Source organism: Sturnira hondurensis, unplaced genomic scaffold (assembly GCF_014824575.4).
Source record: "Sturnira hondurensis isolate 20B ecotype Veracruz unplaced genomic scaffold, ASM1482457v3 Scaffold0000880, whole genome shotgun sequence".
Classification (NCBI taxonomy): Eukaryota; Metazoa; Chordata; class Mammalia; order Chiroptera; family Phyllostomidae; genus Sturnira; species Sturnira hondurensis.
Window position 1 is genome coordinate 4,915,582 of NW_028073511.1, and position 16,577 is coordinate 4,932,158.

Genomic DNA, 16,577 nt, shown 5'->3' on the forward strand with positions numbered 1-16,577 from the left:
TTTGGGATTATGTCCTTCTGCCTGAAAAAATAATCTATTAATGTGGGTCTGCTGGTGATTAATGTCCTCAGTTTTTCTCAGTGTGAAAATGTGTTTATTTCATCTTCACTCTTTAATAATTTTTTCTAGATATTAAATAAATTGGCCATTATTTTCTTTCAACCCTCTGAAGAATTGCATGGCTCCTGGCTCCCATTGTTCTCATTAAGAAATCATCCGTATACCTAATTATTGCCCTCTTTGAAGGTAATCTCTTTTTCTTTATTTTTAAAACTTTCCCCCATCTTTGATGTTCACCTTTTAGTTTTACTCTAATAGAGAGATGTACTCTATAGTTTTATTCTGATAGACCTAGATGTAGATTCCTTTTATTTATCCTGATTGAGATTCTTGGAGCTTACTGAACATACAAATTGATGTCTTTCATCAGCTTTTGAAAGTTTTCGGGCATTATTTCTTTATATATTGCTTTTGTCCCATTCTCTTAAACCTTTTCACTGTCTTCTATTTGTGTTTTATAGTTTTCATCCTTTTGCCCCTCCAAGCTTTGTTCTGGGTATTTTCTTCATCTTCAAATTAACTAATTTTTTTGTTCACCTTTGTGCAATACACTGTTAAGCCTATCCTTCGAATTCTTAGTATGAGATATGATAATTTTTAGTTTCAGAATTTTCATTCATAAAAAAATAGTTTCAATTCTCTGCCAAATTTTTTAATCATGTCTTTTATCTTCTTGGTCATGCTAAGCATTGCATTTAAAAAATTTTTAGATCTGCATGCATAACTCCAACATCTAGAGAGGGTGTTATATATCCATCTGTTCATACTGTCTTGTCTCATCATGTGTCTGGGTTTTGTTTTATAGTTCTGAGGTTCTGAGGTCTTTGCCAGGTTGTGTGTGTGCGTGTGCACGCACGCATGCCCTGAACATCGCAGTTGCAAAATTATTTGTAGAGATATCTAACACCAGGATGACAACTTCTTCCAGAGGGGATTTACGAGAGCCTGATGGCATTAGTGGCATAGAATCACCTTAATCCGATTTCGGGAATTGAGATGAGTCAAAGCGGGCTGCAGCCCTGTGAGATACCTGTCTACTTTGGGTTCATCCAGTGCAGCTCTCTGGCGTCCCAGCAAAACAAGAGTGTTCACCAAACACTCCCCTTGACAGGCCTTGTCTCTCACCTATCTTTTCCAATCAACCTTTCAGCCTCTCAGCGGCTCCCTCCTTCCCCGAAGGAAAGCATTTTCAAAGCCAGGCTCACCCCCTCCTCCCAGCCCTCTCCATACCCTAGTGCAATAATTCTTCACTACTTTATTTCTCTTATTTGCACACAGACCTTCAAATAGCTTTTTGTTTTGTTTTCATTTGCTTTAATATATAGCTTTTCTTGTTGCCTGCAGCAGGAAGCTGAATCCACACCACCTAGCTGCTGTTTCTGAGAGCAAGCAAATGAATTGTATGACGTTTCTGAGACATTTGCACCAGGGTTAAAAAGGGGTTTTCTTTTTAAAGGCAACAGTTTACATAACACAGATTAACATTTATGGATTGTCATAACTGAGTTTATTTTTCTGGGTTAAAAGAAAAGACCCAAGATTTATATAATTTGACTGGCTTTAATACCAAAGAGGGCTAATCAGGATAATAAATTTAAAAGGAGCAAAGTTAAATGATGACCTGGTTTTGTGTTTTGAAAATAAAATAAAATAAAATTCTGTGTTCATTTTAAAAGAACCGTGACTTGGGAAAATTGACAGGATTGGTAAATGGGTAGAAATTTCAATGAAGGGATGAGGAGCCTGGGGCGATGGGGAGGGGAGACAGACAGACGTGGATCAGGGAGACACAGTGAGTTCAGCAATGGACGGCCAGTGCTGAGCATGCCGAGGGGGTCCGGCAGGGGAAGCCAGTCAGGGGTCAGAAGTGGGTTCTAGCTGGGTGACCTGATAAACCAGAGAAATGGGTTTGGGAGCTGTTGTGCAGACTGCACTTGGAACCAGGGGAGCTAAACACTGATGGAGAGTGCACAGAGAGAGGAGGATGCATCGGAGCCCTGACCTTTGGGGGCAGAAAGAGGCAGAGGTGGTAGGGAGGTGGAACGTGCAGGTCTTAAAGGCCCTAGGAAGAGGCTCTCGTCCTGGCTGGTGTGGTTCTGTCGGTTGGAGTGTCGTCCTGTCCACCAAAAGGTTGTGGGTTCGATCCCCAGTTGGGGTGCATACAGGAAGCAACAGATCTCTCTCTCTCTCATCCTTCTTCTCTCTCTAAAAGCAATTTAAAAATGTTCTTAGGTGAAGATTAAAAACAAAGAAAGAAAAGGAAGAGACTCTCTAGAAGCCTTGGGGATCACAGGGCTCATTTCTCCCGAGAGGCTGAGGCCGAGATGGGGGGGGGGGTGCTCTGCTGACTTTGAGAGCAGTTTCCGTAGAGTTTCGGGAACCCAAGGGCTACTGAAAAGGGGTTAAGGAGCGAGTGGGAAGCCAGGAAGCAGAGGCAGTGTGTACAAACGTCTTTTTTAGAATGTGTGGGGCTCTGAAGGAAGGAATTGAACAGTGATTAAGGAGAGAGCCAGTGAGAATGGCTAGAGGAAGTTTGTGGGCAAAAGCGGGGGAGCAAGGGCAGATGGAGGAACCGAAGAGTCCAAAAGATGCCGCAGAACTGAGGGAGGCGGTGTCTGCCCAGGAAGCCCTGCACTCCACCAAGAGCTCTTATTACTACTCTCACTTTTCAGATGAGGAAAATGAGGCTCACGCAAGTGACTACTAGTGAGAGATGGGGCTAGGATGGGACCCAGGTGTGTCGGTGACAAAACATCCACCCCATTCCCATCATGACCACCCCTGTCACCACACTGCCACCGTCATCACACTCACCCACCATGGCCTCCACCACTATGACCACTGCGCCACAATAATTACACTCACCAATACGAGATTTCCTGCCAGGCCCATGCAGTGCGTCTTCAGGGTCTCCTATTCCAAGAACATGCAAACAATAAAATAAACTAGCCAAGACAGCCAGCGTTTTGATCACACGGCCAGCCAGGGGCCCTGCTGGTTTTCTGGTCAGAAGGCCAGTATTCCTGGCTGCTTCTTGGGGGAAGGGAATGTCAGAAACTTGTCTTCCTATTTGCTTGTCTTTTCCCAAGGCACACTCCGCGGGCCTCCCCCATCGCCCATTCTCACCCCACCCCAAGTCCTCCATTTATTGTCTCTGAGCTGGGAAAACTAAACAGACTTTTCTGAGGGAAAATCCTTAGGGAAGGGAGTGTGTGCAGAGGGATTAGGGCCGGGCTTCAGCCCAGTCATTCCTGGTTCTCCTCCGAGACTCTGTGCCCCCTGCAGGGACAGGCTCCCTGCCCACCAGGGCCCCCTTTCCTCTTCTAACTCAACCAGGGATGGGAAGCCCAGGGCTGCAGCCTGGTCCCCTCAGCCCACGGGCCCGTGAGCCCCAGACCCTCCCCAGCCCCGCTCACTGTCCCTCTCCCCGGCTTCTGGGCCTCTGGCCTGGAGAGATGGAGCTCTTGGGATTTAAAAGAAATGAGATGAAGAGGAGGCAGGCCTGGAGACGCTCAGGAAAAGTGTCCGTGCTGAACAGCTTGTTCTGAGCTGCTCTGCTCATTCCCCCTCCTCACTAATCCCAGGCTTAGAGTGAGTGGGGTCCAGGAACACAGGAGCCAGAGTCTGAGGATGGGGTAGAGTGTGGTGAGGGGAACCTGGCAGCCTTGCACTGAAACCCTCATTAGGCCCTACGCACACACTCGCTCTGTGACCTCTGCATGCCGTCGGCCTCTCTGAGTTTCACTTCCTCACTTGTCAAATGAGGATCCTCAAGTTTGACCACAGTGAGAAAGGAATGCGTGTAATACGTGGTGTTCAGTGACTCTTGTCATTGTGGTTCTGAGTTCTAAGTGCCAGGAGTAACAGAAAGAAATGGGTATTTCTTGCCTCTGACTCTTGAGCCCGGGAAGACCGAGTGGTTCAATGAAGAGATTGTGTCATTGCATCAGATAGGCCCAGATTACTCCACTCTGTTGGGTAAGCCCAGCGGCGGCTCATCCTCATCAGACTGCCCTTCCACTTTGATACACCGGGTGCCTGCGGGTCGCTGCAGGGGCTGAGAGTTAACGCAGGCAGGGGCCTGGCGCAGTGGCTGTTGTGTCTGCCCCACTTCCCTTTGCCTCCGTCTGAACCCCGTGAGTCCCGGCCCCTGCCTGGTTTCATCCCGGGCACTCTTCAAAGGGACAGACAAGGGTGCCAACTGTCCTTGTCTTGCCTGATTTCTGCCACATTCCCTTGTTCCTCTTCCCCCAAACGATATTTACCTGCCACTTCCCTTACCCAAGAGCTTATGAAAGCCCCCTATTACTGATCACATCTAAACCAGCCTACTCAGCCTGGCACTGAAGCCCCTACACCCCACCTTCCGGCCCCATTTTCTCTCCTTTGTCTCACCTGACTCCCCTTACCCTGAACTGACTTGGCCCTGGCTGCCCTGTCCCCAACTTGTCCCCACAGTGCTCATCTCAGGCCACCTCCCTCCTCCCGCCTCCCTAGATTTCCGAACCGGGCCCCGGCTGATACACTTCCGAGCTCCAATGCCTACAACAAGTCACAGATAAACCAAATTTAAGCAATAGCCGGGAGGAAGCCTATCAATAATGGGCCCTAACACAGTTACAGGGAGGATCAGCTTTGGGAAGAAGCAGGTAATCAAATCTCCCTCCGGTTGCCATCTGTCTCCATTGCCCCAACCTCACCGGTAAAATGCCTTCCCCGCATCCGGCAGCCCGAGCAAGCGGGTCCCAGGCCGTAATGTAATTCTGCTAAAGAGAGCCTGGCTTCTTTGGGGACAAAGGGAAGGTTTTCAGAAGGATGAAACAGAGAGGACTCGGTCAGAGTCAGAGGGGACACGTTTGGAAACAGTACACACCAAAGACTGATCTAGAAGAGGCAGCGTGGAAAGGAAATTGTTCTTTTCAATATTTTTATTCCTTTGGCATTTTTACCCATATTTTATTCTTTTCCAGTTTCTAGAATGGCAGGTTTGTGGGAGTGTCCCAAGCACATAGAAGATATTTAGGCTGTACAACTCTCACCCAAGGGGGCAGAGGGACTCAGCCCCGGCCTCTGGCTGCCTCAGATGGGGCCCCCACCTGTCCCTGGCCAAGTGTATGACCTGGGTGGGGGGCTATTTCGCCTCTCTGTGTCTGAGTGGGCCCCTCTCAGAAATGCAGAGGGGTGTCATCTCACAGCTGGCTGTGAGGACTACGTGAATGGATCCTGGTCAAGCCTAAGAACGGGGCCGGACCCTTGCGACTTCTCTCCTCGTGTTACCTCTCACAGTCACTGTGCACGGGCAGGCAATGGCTGCTCCTCGGGGGCTGCCTTCAGGGGCCACTCTACGTGTCTACAGCAAAACGGTATGGGGACAGGACCTCTACAGCCGGCAGTGGCCAGCAGCAGCTGAGACCCACACCCAGGATGGTAACCGGGCCTGACTCCTTGCTGCACCTCGAGGGCAGTTCATGGAGCTGCAGCCTGATCCCTGCCTTTAAAGCCAGGCACCCCAGAGCTTCTCGTTCTACTACTGTGGAGTGAGGCCCCAGATGAAGGTGACAAGCAGTCAGGAAAGGGGACCACCTCCTCAGGCCTGGAAGACACCTGAATGCAGTTGCAGGGCCTGGCAGAGACCAGAGGGAGAGGTCAGCAGGGTAGGAAGCACAGGAGCGGGAGGCCCCCCAGACTCTCACGGGAGCAATGTGAGTCCCTGACTCTCGGGCGGCCAATTCCTCATTCATTTATTTCAGGGTTGTTTAGTGTCTGCCTGCTCTGTGCTGTGGCAGAGGCCCTGGGGCTCCAGAGAGCCCACGCATGGGTCCCGCCCTCCAGGCCAAGAGTTCCAGTGGGGGAGGCAGCAGCAGATGAGGTGAGCACGGTGGCTCCTTCCGGGGCACCCCTGACAGAGCTGGAGGCAGGGGATGGGGGGTCATATACATGTGTTTTTGACAAAATTGGAACTATATTGAGCATACGCACAATTTATAATTTTCAGCGATAACTTTCCACCTTAACCAACAGCCGTCCACTAGGCTACATCATATCGTATAACGTGGATATGCTGTGATTTGCTTAGCTGTTCCTCCACTGTTGGGTGTTTAATTAGTTTCCAATCATAATCATAGTGCTACGGTGCACAAATATTCTCACGTAGAGATAGCTGTTCATCTCTCTGATTAGTATTCTAGAACAAAGTCCTAGAAGCAGAATTGCTAGACCTACAGGGAGGCACACTTTTTCAAATCTTGTGCCACAGGGCAGGACACCCCTCTTCAGGACACCTGGTGATGAGTGCACCGGAGGAGGGCCCACCTCGGCAGGACCCGTTCAGGAATGTGCAGCTGGGGTTGGTGCAGCTCGTGTTTATCCATCACAGGAGCATCAACCCCTGATGCTTTCCAGGGACACTACAACATTTTAGTCTTGAAGCTTGTGCCTCATGACAAATGGGACTACAGTCCAAGCTGCTCATGCCTAAGGAATAGCAAGTGCTACAGAATTGTAGTCATTGCTCAGTTAGGGTCACATTAGGCTGCAGGTGTCAGAACCTGACCTCAGAGGCTTAACCAACAAGGGTTATTTTCCTCACACAGTGAGAAGCACAGAGATGGTAGCAGCCTCAGACTGATGTTACCCATCCACACTGCCCTCTGTGGCCCAGGCTCCTCTAGCTCCCCTTCCTTGCAGACTGATCCTGTGACTTTCCCCTTCCTGTTCAGATGGCGGCTGTTGGACCTCCAGGCGTTACATCCACATTCCAGGCAGGAAAAGGGAGAAGAGGGAAGGGCAGAGCATGCTGCCTGCCGAAGATCCTCCGTGCTTTAATCGGAAAAACCTCCAGTCAATCTTGACTTACATCTGCTTGGCCACAACTATGTCACAGGCCCACCTTAGTAGTGAGAGTCCAGTTTTTCTGCCCTGAAGAGAGCTGGACCTGTGTAAGTAAGGAGAGTAGGGGAGGCAGACACCTAACACTGTCTGCCACCTCGCTCACAGGGCATGGCAGACAGCAAGGGTGCCTGAATGCCTCCCTCTGAAAGTCACAGCCTGGAAGCAGTCCTCCAGACCTGGAGACATTCAAACAGAGGTTAAATGATGATTTGGCCAAAATATCATTAAGGGATTCAAACAACAGGAAGAAATGAAGAGGCTCCCCAGCTCTCTGGCCTCAGGACTTTGGGGGAGAATCCAAACCCTTAATTAGGTTGGTTATTTATAAGTTTGGTTTAATGCAGAAAGTGCCATGAATCAAAGGTCCTGGGTTGAAACCTCACTCTTCCCTTTATAGTGTAACCTCATCAAATTCCTAAATTGTCTGAGCCTCAGAATCCTCTACTAAAAAATGGAAATGAGCTTATGGTTATTTAGTGATTAATTGATTCCAGGCAGTATGCAAATTATTTGCATGAATTATATGTTTTAGTTTTGATAATAATCCTATGAGAAGGTTATTACTGCAGATGAGAAAAACTCCAGCACAAAGGGTTAACAGTGAGGCAATGCTCTTTGCCCCTATACCATCCCTACCTGTCAGGCTCTCTGAGGTGAAATGAGATGTACACTGTAAACCATAGTATGCTTCACAAGTAGCCCACATTGAAGTTGTGTGCACTGGCTCAGGGCTGTAGACTGAAAGAAAAATACCAATTCATTTACTCATTCAACAAATACTTACCCAACTTCTGGTCAAGATGGAGGCATAGGTAGACACACTTTGCCTCCTTGCACAAACAAAAGAAGGACAACAACATATTTTTAAAACAAAACAAGCAGAACTGACAGAAAATCGAACTGTATGGAAGTCCAACAACCAAGGAGTTAAAGAAAACACATTTGTCCAGACCAGTAGGAGGGGCAGAGACAGGCAGCCAGGGCAGACAGGATGCATGGCAAAGTGGGGCTGGAGGACTGGGCAAGCGAGACGGTGGCTGGCGGTCCCACATTTGTGTGTGGATAAACTGGGAAGAACAGCTGGGCAACAAGACAGACTGTGCAACCCAGGATTCCAGCACAGGAGAAAAAAAGCCTCAAAACCTCTGGCTGTAAAAATCTGTGGGGATTACACAACAGGAGAAATGCCCAGCCCCACAGGAGAGTTTGTTAAAGAGACTCACCGAGTCCTAGAACGTACACAAACCCACCCACCTGGGGAATCAGCGCCAAAAGGGCCCATTTCAGTCACTTTTCCTGCTTGTGGGTAGCAGGAGAAGTGACTGAAAGCTGGCAAGAGCCGAGGAAGTGACATTGTTCCCTCTCTGACACCTCCTCTACATACAGTGCCACAATGCAGTGATGTGAGTTGCCCTGCCCTGGCCAATACCTAAGGCTCCACCCCTTACAATGTAAGATGTACCAAGACAAAGGAATATGGCCCAAATGAAAGAACAGATGAAAACTCCAAAAAGGCAACTAAAGTGATGAAGAGATAGCCAACCAATCTAGTGCACAATTCAAAACACTGGGACTTCTGGTCAAGATGGAGGCATAGGTGAAAATACTGTACCTCCTCACATGACCAAATTTAGGGACAACAAAGATTTAGAAACAAAAACACAACCAGAATAGAGAGAAAATCGAACTGTACCGAAGTCCAACAAAAACGAACCATTCATCCAGACCAGTAAGAGGGGCAGAGTGGACGGCCAGTGGAGAGGGGTGCCAGCAGGAAGAGGCGATGATTGGCAGACCCAAGTGAGGCACGCAAGGCAGATGACTGACCGCAGACACACATTCATGTGCAGATAAACCAGGCAAAAAATGGGCAGTGAGACAGCGTGTGCAACCCAGGGCCCCAGCAACGGGAAATAAAGCCTAAAAGCACTGATTGAAAAAAACTTTCAGGGGTTGAGGTGCTGGGAGAGGCTCCCAGCCTCACAGGAGAGTTCGTTGGAGAGACTCACAGGATCCTAGAATGTACACAAGCCCACCCACCCACCCGGGAACCAGCACCAGAAGGGCCCAATTTGCTTGTGGGAAGTGGCAGAAGAGACCGAAATCGGAGAGAGAGCAGAACAAGTGTCATTGCTCCCTCTCCGTCCCTGGCCCCACAGACAGTGTCACAACCCAGCAACTGGGTTGACCCGCCCTGCTGAACACCTAAGGCTCTGCCCCTCATATGTAACAAGTACAAACAAACCAAAACATTATGGCTCAAACAAAAGAACAGATCAAAGCCCCAGAGCCCTTTGGAACACAGAGGAAAGTCTTGGGTACATGACCTGCTTCATCAAAGCCACATCTTGTCTATGGGGCATGTAAATGTGTTCATGCCACTTAGTGAATTGAAGCAAAATGCACAGGGAACAAATAGCGACGGAAAGGAAACTGGGACTCAAATCAATGGAGTGGACCAGAAGGAAGAAAGAAACAACCAAATAGAAAGAATGAAGAAACAAGAATTCAAAAAAACGAGGAGAGGCTTAGGGACCTCCAGGACATCTTTAGACGTTCCAACATCCAAATTATAGGAGTCCCAGAGGGGAAGAGGAAGAGCAACAAGAGGAAAAGTTACTTGAACAAATAATAAAGGAGAACTTCCCCAATCTGGCAAAGGAAATAGATTTCCAGGAAATCCAGAAAGCTCAGAGAGTCCCAAAGAAGTTGGATGCAAAAAGAACACACCAAGGCACATCATAATTACATCAGCCAATATTAAAATGAAGGAGAGAATTCTAGAGGCAGCAAGAGATAAGGGGACAGTCACCTACAAGGGACTTCCCATCAGACTGTCAGCCAATTCCTCAAAAGAGATCTTGCAGGCAAGAAGGGGCTGGAAAGAAGTATTCCAAGTCATGAAATCCAAAGACCTACATCCAAGATTGCTCTATCCAGCAAAGCTTTCATTTAGAATGGAAGGGCAGATAAAGTGCTTCTCAAAAAGGTCAAGTTCAAGGAGTTCCTCATCACCAAGCTCTTATTATATGAAATGGTAAAGGGACTTATCTAAGAAAAAGTAGTTAAAAATATGAACAGTGAAAGAACAGCAAACTCACAGTTATTAACAACCACACCTAAAAAAAAAGCAAACTAAGCAGACAGCTAGAACAAGAGTGGAGCCACAGAAATGGAGATCACATGGAGGGTTAGCAACACGGGAGTGAGAGGAGGAGAAGGGGAGAGAAGGTACAGAGAATAAGTAGCATAGACGGTGGGGAGAAAATAGACAGAGGGAGGGCAAGAGTAGTGTGGGAAATGTAGAAGCTAAAGAACTTATGACACATGGACATGAACTAAAGGAGGGGATGGTGGGGGAGGGGTGTGCAGGGTAGAGGGGAATGAAGGGGGGGAATAGAATAACTGTAATGGCATAATCTACAAAATACATTTAAGAAAGCAAAAAAAAAACCCCACCAAAATACAAAACACTGGTAATCAGGATGCACATAGAAATGATTCAGTATGGCTGCAAAATAAAGGCTACGCAAAAGTAAAATAAAGAAATATATACAGGCAACCAACAGTGAACTCAAATCAATGATTTGGAGCACAAGGAAGAAAGAAACATTCAACTAGAACAGAATGAAGAAACAAGAATTCAAAAAAATGGAGAGAGGCTTAGGAACCTCTGGGGCAACTTCAAACATTCCAACATCCAAATTGTAGGGGTGTCAGAAAGAAAAGAGGAAGAGCAAGAAATGGAAAACTTATTGGAAAAAATAATGAAGGAGAACTTCCCCAATCTGGCAAAGTAAATAGACTACCAGGAAGTCCAGGAATCTCAGAGAATCCCAAAGAAGTTGAACCCAAGGAAGCACACACCAAGGCACATACATCATAATTACATTACCCAAGATGAAAGATAAGGAGAAAATCTTAAAAGCAGCAAGAGGGAAGGAAACAGTTGCCTACAAAGGAGTTGCCATCAGACTGTCAGCGGATTTCTCAAAAGAAACCTTATAGGCAAGAAGGGGCTAAAAGAAGTATTTGAAGTCATGAAAGGCAAGGACCTACATTGAAGAGTACTCTGTCCAGCAAAGCTATCATTTAGAATGGAAGGGCAGCTAAAATGCTTCCCAGAATAGGTCAAGTTAAAGGAATTCATCATCACCAAGCTCTTAGATAAGGGACTTATCTAAGAAAAAGAAGATCAAAACTATGAACCATAAAATGATAATAAATTCACAACTATCAACAACTGAACCTAAAAACAAAGTAAGCAAACAACTGGAAGAGGAACAGAGTCACAGAAATGAAGTGGGGAAAGGGGAGAGGAAGAATGGGGGAAAAGGAATAGGGAATAAGAAACATAAATATTAGGTACAAAATAGATAGGAGGATGTTAAGAACAGTATAGAAAGCCCTGGCTGGTGTAGCTCAGTGGATTGAGCACAGGCCTGCAAACCAGAAGAATAGTATAGAAAACGTAGAAGCCAAAGAACTTATATGTATGACCCATGGACATGAACTAAGGTGGGGGGGGTGCTGGAGGGAAGGCAGGTGCAGGGCAGAGGGAAATAAAGGGGAGGAAAAAATGGAACAACTGTAAAAGCATAATCAATAAAATATACTTAGAAAAAATACTTATCCAGTGCCTGTTGTTCCTAGTACTCTTAAGGGATACCAAACAGATGAACAAAGTCTCCCACCCTCAAATGGGAAGAGAAATAAAATAAACAAAATAAGTAAATTTTATATTTATATATTCGATAGAAAATATTACTAGTGTTGGAGAAAAGTAAAGGAGAAAAAGGGAGTTTCGGGGTAGCTAGGGGTTTTCATTTCATATGGGTTGTGGGAATCAGAGAAGGCATCACTGCAAAGACATTTGACCTGAGGAGGTGAGAGAGCCTGTCATCTGGACGTCTGGGCAAGGTCCCCTCCAAGCAGAGGGACATGTGGTACAATGACTCAAGGTAGACACTTGCCTGGAATGCTTGGGAAACAGCAAGGAGGCTCCAGTTGCTGGAATGGATTAGATGAGCAGGGAGTGGGGAGCAGAGGTCAGACGGGCAACGGGAGGAAGTTGGTTAAGATTTGGCAGATCACTGTAAGGATATTGGCTTTTATTGAGGGAGATGGAAGTCCCTGGAGGTTTCTGAGTAGAGAAACAATATTAACTAGCTCATGTTTTAACAGGATCACTCTGGCCACTGTTGAGAATAGACTAAGAATGTAGGGGCGGGAGGGGGGGGAAGAGGGGCAGAGAATGACCCAACTGATGTTGAGACCAGGTGGTAATGGTGGAGCTGGTGAGAAGTGGTTGGACTGTGGATGTGTTGTGAAGTTAGAGTCAATAGCATTTGCTCATGTACTGGACAAAGCATACGAGAAAAATACAGGTGTCAGGCTGACTATCAGGGGTTTTGGTCTGAGAAACTTGGAGGAAGGAGCTGTCGTTCAATGAGATGAGGAAGACTGTGGGGAGAGCAGGTTTGGGAGGCAAGGTCAGCGTTCAGATTGGGTCATACTGATTTTGATATTCCCATCGAATACCCAGGTAGAGGTGTTGGGCAGGCAATTTGAATATACAAGTCTGGAGTTCAGGGGAGGGGCTTGGGCCTAAGATACAAATGAAGGGGTCATCAGCACATGAACAGTATTTAAATCAATGAGAGTGAATTAAGTTCCCAAGGGAATAAGTGTAGATAAAAGAGAAGACACACATAGACTGAGCGCCAGGGCCGTCCACTGCTTAGAGAGCAGGGGTGGAAAGAAACAGCCAAGGAGGCGGAACAGCAGAGCCGGAGAGGTTACCGGGAACCAGAGGAGTGTGGTGTCCTGGGGGCAGGAGAAGAAAACAGATGACGTATCTGGAAATGTTCATAGAAGCTGTCCAGAAGTTAATGCCTGTATCTAAAATTGCACTGATTATATTCTAAGTAGATAGTTTTAGCCATGCAGAAAGATTCCTGGCCAAAGATGCTCTTGAAGCGTGGCTTATAAACATGAAAAGCAGGAAACAACCTGAAAGTCTAACAACAGGGAGCTGGTTAGATAAATTATGATGCATCCGTGCGTTGGGCTAGCACACAGCCATGGAAACCCACAGTTTCAAATATTTTAAGAATACTGAATAACCTGTGGACAGACTTATCCCGATGATCTATTATTAAGTGGACACAAACAAGTTATAAATTGTTACAGTCTCCCTGACTGGGTGGCTTAGTTGGGTGGAACATGGTCCCGTACACCGAGAGGTTGTAGGTTCTATTTCCAGTCGAGGTATATAGGGGAGGCAACTGACTGATGTTTCTTTCTCACATTGATGTCTCTCCCTCTCCCTCTCTCTTCCTTCCTGTCTCTTGAAAACTCGGTAAAACAATCCTGGCTGGTGTGGCTCAGTGCATCAAGCTCTGGCCTGCAAACTGAGTGGGCGCTAGTTCAATTCCCAGTCAGGGCGCATGCCCAGATTGTGGGCCTGGTCCTCAGTTGGGGGTGTGCGAGAGGCAACCTATTGATATTTCTCTGCCTCTCTTTCTCCCTCCTTTCCTCTCCCTCTGAAAGTAAATAAATAAAAGCTTCTTTAAAAAAATCAATAAAACATACCCTCAGGTGAGGATTTGAATAAATAAATACATTGTTATGGTCAACAAGATCCCTGAATCAGTCAGCTAGACTCACAGAAACCACTCCAGTCATTTCAAGCAGACAGGGACTTAGTACAAGCAGTTAGGTGTATACAAGCTGTGGGAGTTTTATTGTGGAAGACTGTCAGGTTCACTGCTGGCTTCCAGGGCATAGGGAAGTCGCTGTAACTGCAGGACACCTGAGCCTCCAGCACCAAAGCAGAGAAAATGCCTGAGGGCTGCTCCCAAATCTTCTCTCTGCTGAAGCACCAAGTCTACCCACAGCTGCCAGGAGAACAATGCTATGATTGATGCTTCTCCTCCACCTGCCAGATCAGATCTCATGCAAGTGACTCTCCTTGTCTGCTGGGCATTATGTCTGCCGGGCATTCTGAGAACTGTGCTTCCCCGTCTTCCAGCCCCTGCTGGATGGAGGAGAGCATAAACCAGGGGAAGAAAATGATACTGAGTTGCCAGCAACCAACACCACACACTTTACAACTATTCCTTTACAAAGGTAATATGCCTGGAGGAAAGACTGAACGCTTAAACAGCGAAATAGGACCAATATTGTCTCTTCAAAGATGTCTATACCCTAATGCCTGGGACTTGGGAATGTATTATGTTATCTGGCGAAAGGGACTTGGCAGATGTGATGAAGGTTACAAACCTTCAAATAGAGAGGTTTTCCTGGATCATCTGGGTAGATCCAATCTAACCGCATAAGCCTTTAAAAGCAGAAAACATTCTCTGGCTGAAAGTAGAAGATGTGGCGAAAGAGGAAGACAGGAGAGGATGGAGAGAAGGCAAGTCAGAGAAAGCCCAAGTGAGAAAAGGAAGTAGGGTGCCGTTGCTGAGTAGGGTGCCCGAGATGTAGGGTGCCACAGGCAATGGGCAGAGAGAGGGGCCTCTAGGAGCTGGGGACGCCCAGGTGACAGCCAGCCAGGAAACAGACCCCTGCCTCTAAACCTCAGCGCAGCACAGCATCCCCCCGCCCAGGCCCGGGCGCCGCGGTACAGGGCCCTCCGGGGCCATTCCAGGGCCTTTTCCAAGTATTTTAAGATTCAGAGCCCAGTGTATTCGTATAAAGAACCCTCACTCAGCAGCCCCTTACACACGACAAACAAATGGGGGGGCAGGGAGAGGAGCGGGGTGGTGCCAGAGCCCTTTCGGCTCAGCCTCTGGAGGCTCCAACAAACCCCCAAGGCCCCTGGAGCACAGTGCAGAGACCCCCCACCCCTGAGGGTCTCTGGCCTGGGGAGAGGAGGGAGAGCTCTTCGGGTCTCTTTAAACCGCTAACACCAGGTGATGTCTTCCCGAAGGAGAAGGCTGTCCAAGGAAGTTGCATTGTTCTTCCAAGAAAACAGTCATCTTGCCACCTTGGCTCCATCCCACATCACACATCTGAGACATGTTTACCAGCAGCTCCCCTGAGGGCGTGGGCCTGGAGCAGAAACTGAGAAGACTGGAAATAAGTACTCAAAAGTAAGTTTCGCTGGTGGCTCCTGCCGAGTACATGCCAGGGTACTTACTGAACAGTTCTCACCAGTGAAACTTACTTTCCCACAGAAAGCTACATCAGAGAAGAATACATCATGATTTTGCAAGATGATTCTAAGGAAAACCTTCTTGTGTTGTGGCTGCTAGGCGCTAATTCAAATGCCCTAAGGGCTCCTCATTCTGCCATGTACCCCTTCATATTCTGGAACTCAGACCAAACTCCAGGGCCCATCTTGCCTCTTTCTTTCCAAGACCCTGCTTCCAGTGTCCCCCAGGGTCCAGGTTCCCCCAAGACTAGGATGGCCTTGCTCTTACTGTCCTGCCAGAAGCTGAATCCCTGCCCTGAGCTCCAGTCTGGTCCAGCCCCTTCCTGCTAACCAACCTCCCCACTCTATTCCGGCTTCCCATGGCTAGGAAACGAGGTCTGCTCCAGTCGACTCTGTTAGGATGCACCGACAGTAGCAGGAAAAGACTCAGAATACATCAGTCCCCACAGTGCCATCAGCATCCAGAGGACTTGGCTTCAGCCCGCTACCTCCAGGCAGGTTGCCCACCATTCACTCCTGCTGGCCTCCTGACAACAACCGACCAGGCCCTTCACTCTGCCTGCAACTCAGTTTGCCCCCACACCCATCTGTAGGCTCTAGGTCTTCTCTCACAAGAGTAGGGGTGTGTCCACACCCATTCAAGCTAGATAAACGGAGCCACAAACTCACCTCCTTTCCTCTGAAATGGCCGGGTTTGTTAAGGGCCAGAGGGAGATCGTGGGCCTGGAGGGTGGAGGGATTCTGGGCCCAGGGCTTGTTCCTTCTGTGCTCCTGGAGCTGACGGCTGTGGTAAGAAGAAGGCAGCCAGCTCAGAGAAGACACCTGAAGGGCCCTCTTGTTTCTTTCTAGCTATCTGGCTTCAGGAGCCCCTGGCCACCTCGGTGCCTGTCTGGTCCACACCAGAAAGTCTCCCTCCCCTCCTCTGTCCAGCGAGCTCTGGGCATAGCAACCATCGCCCAAGGGTGCTAATGAAGGTCAGGTTCCTAACAAAGGGTCATGGCTGGAGGACCCCACTACTGTATCAGGACAGGGGAAGAAGGTGGGGCAAGGTCAGGTGTTTAGGATGAAGAAGAGCCCTCAGGAGCCTGCAGGAGGTGGGTGGAGAAGAGACATGGTCATGGCTCTCAGAAGCCACTGAGTAAAGTCCAGATGTTAAGAAATAGCCAAACCAGGCTAGACATCTTCCCTGATCTGATAGCTTCCAAGGACCCCTCTGACCTGCCTCAACTCCCCTGGCATAGGAATATCCACCATACCTGAGAGAATGTCAAGGTTCAGAACGACCTTTCCCCCAGAAGACCAGGGCTCAAGGTGGCCCTGAGGGTGACAGAGGGGCAGGAAATCCTCGGGAACAAACATACTCTCTGATTTTCTTCCAAACCCCCCTGCCCCCTGCTCCCTGCTCCTTAGCCCTCACTAACCCCCCTCCCTTCCCTGGCCCTCCTCACCCCCTGCTCAGCTGTTT

At 48.1% G+C, this 16,577-nt stretch overlaps 1 long non-coding RNA gene across 1 annotated transcript in view; it reads right to left on the reverse strand.

Annotated features, from left to right (window-relative positions):
• Nucleotides 1-2,236: 2,236 nt before the first annotated feature.
• LOC118992045 (uncharacterized) overlaps nucleotides 2,237-16,577 on the reverse strand; it is a 46,101-nt gene continuing 31,760 nt past the window's right edge. Inside the window, exons 4-5 of the long non-coding RNA XR_005067532.1 lie at nucleotides 2,926-2,973; nucleotides 2,237-2,265 (exon numbers count right to left, since the gene is read on the reverse strand). This is a non-coding gene — a long non-coding RNA (uncharacterized LOC118992045). The remainder of the gene's footprint in view (nucleotides 2,266-2,925; nucleotides 2,974-16,577) is intronic.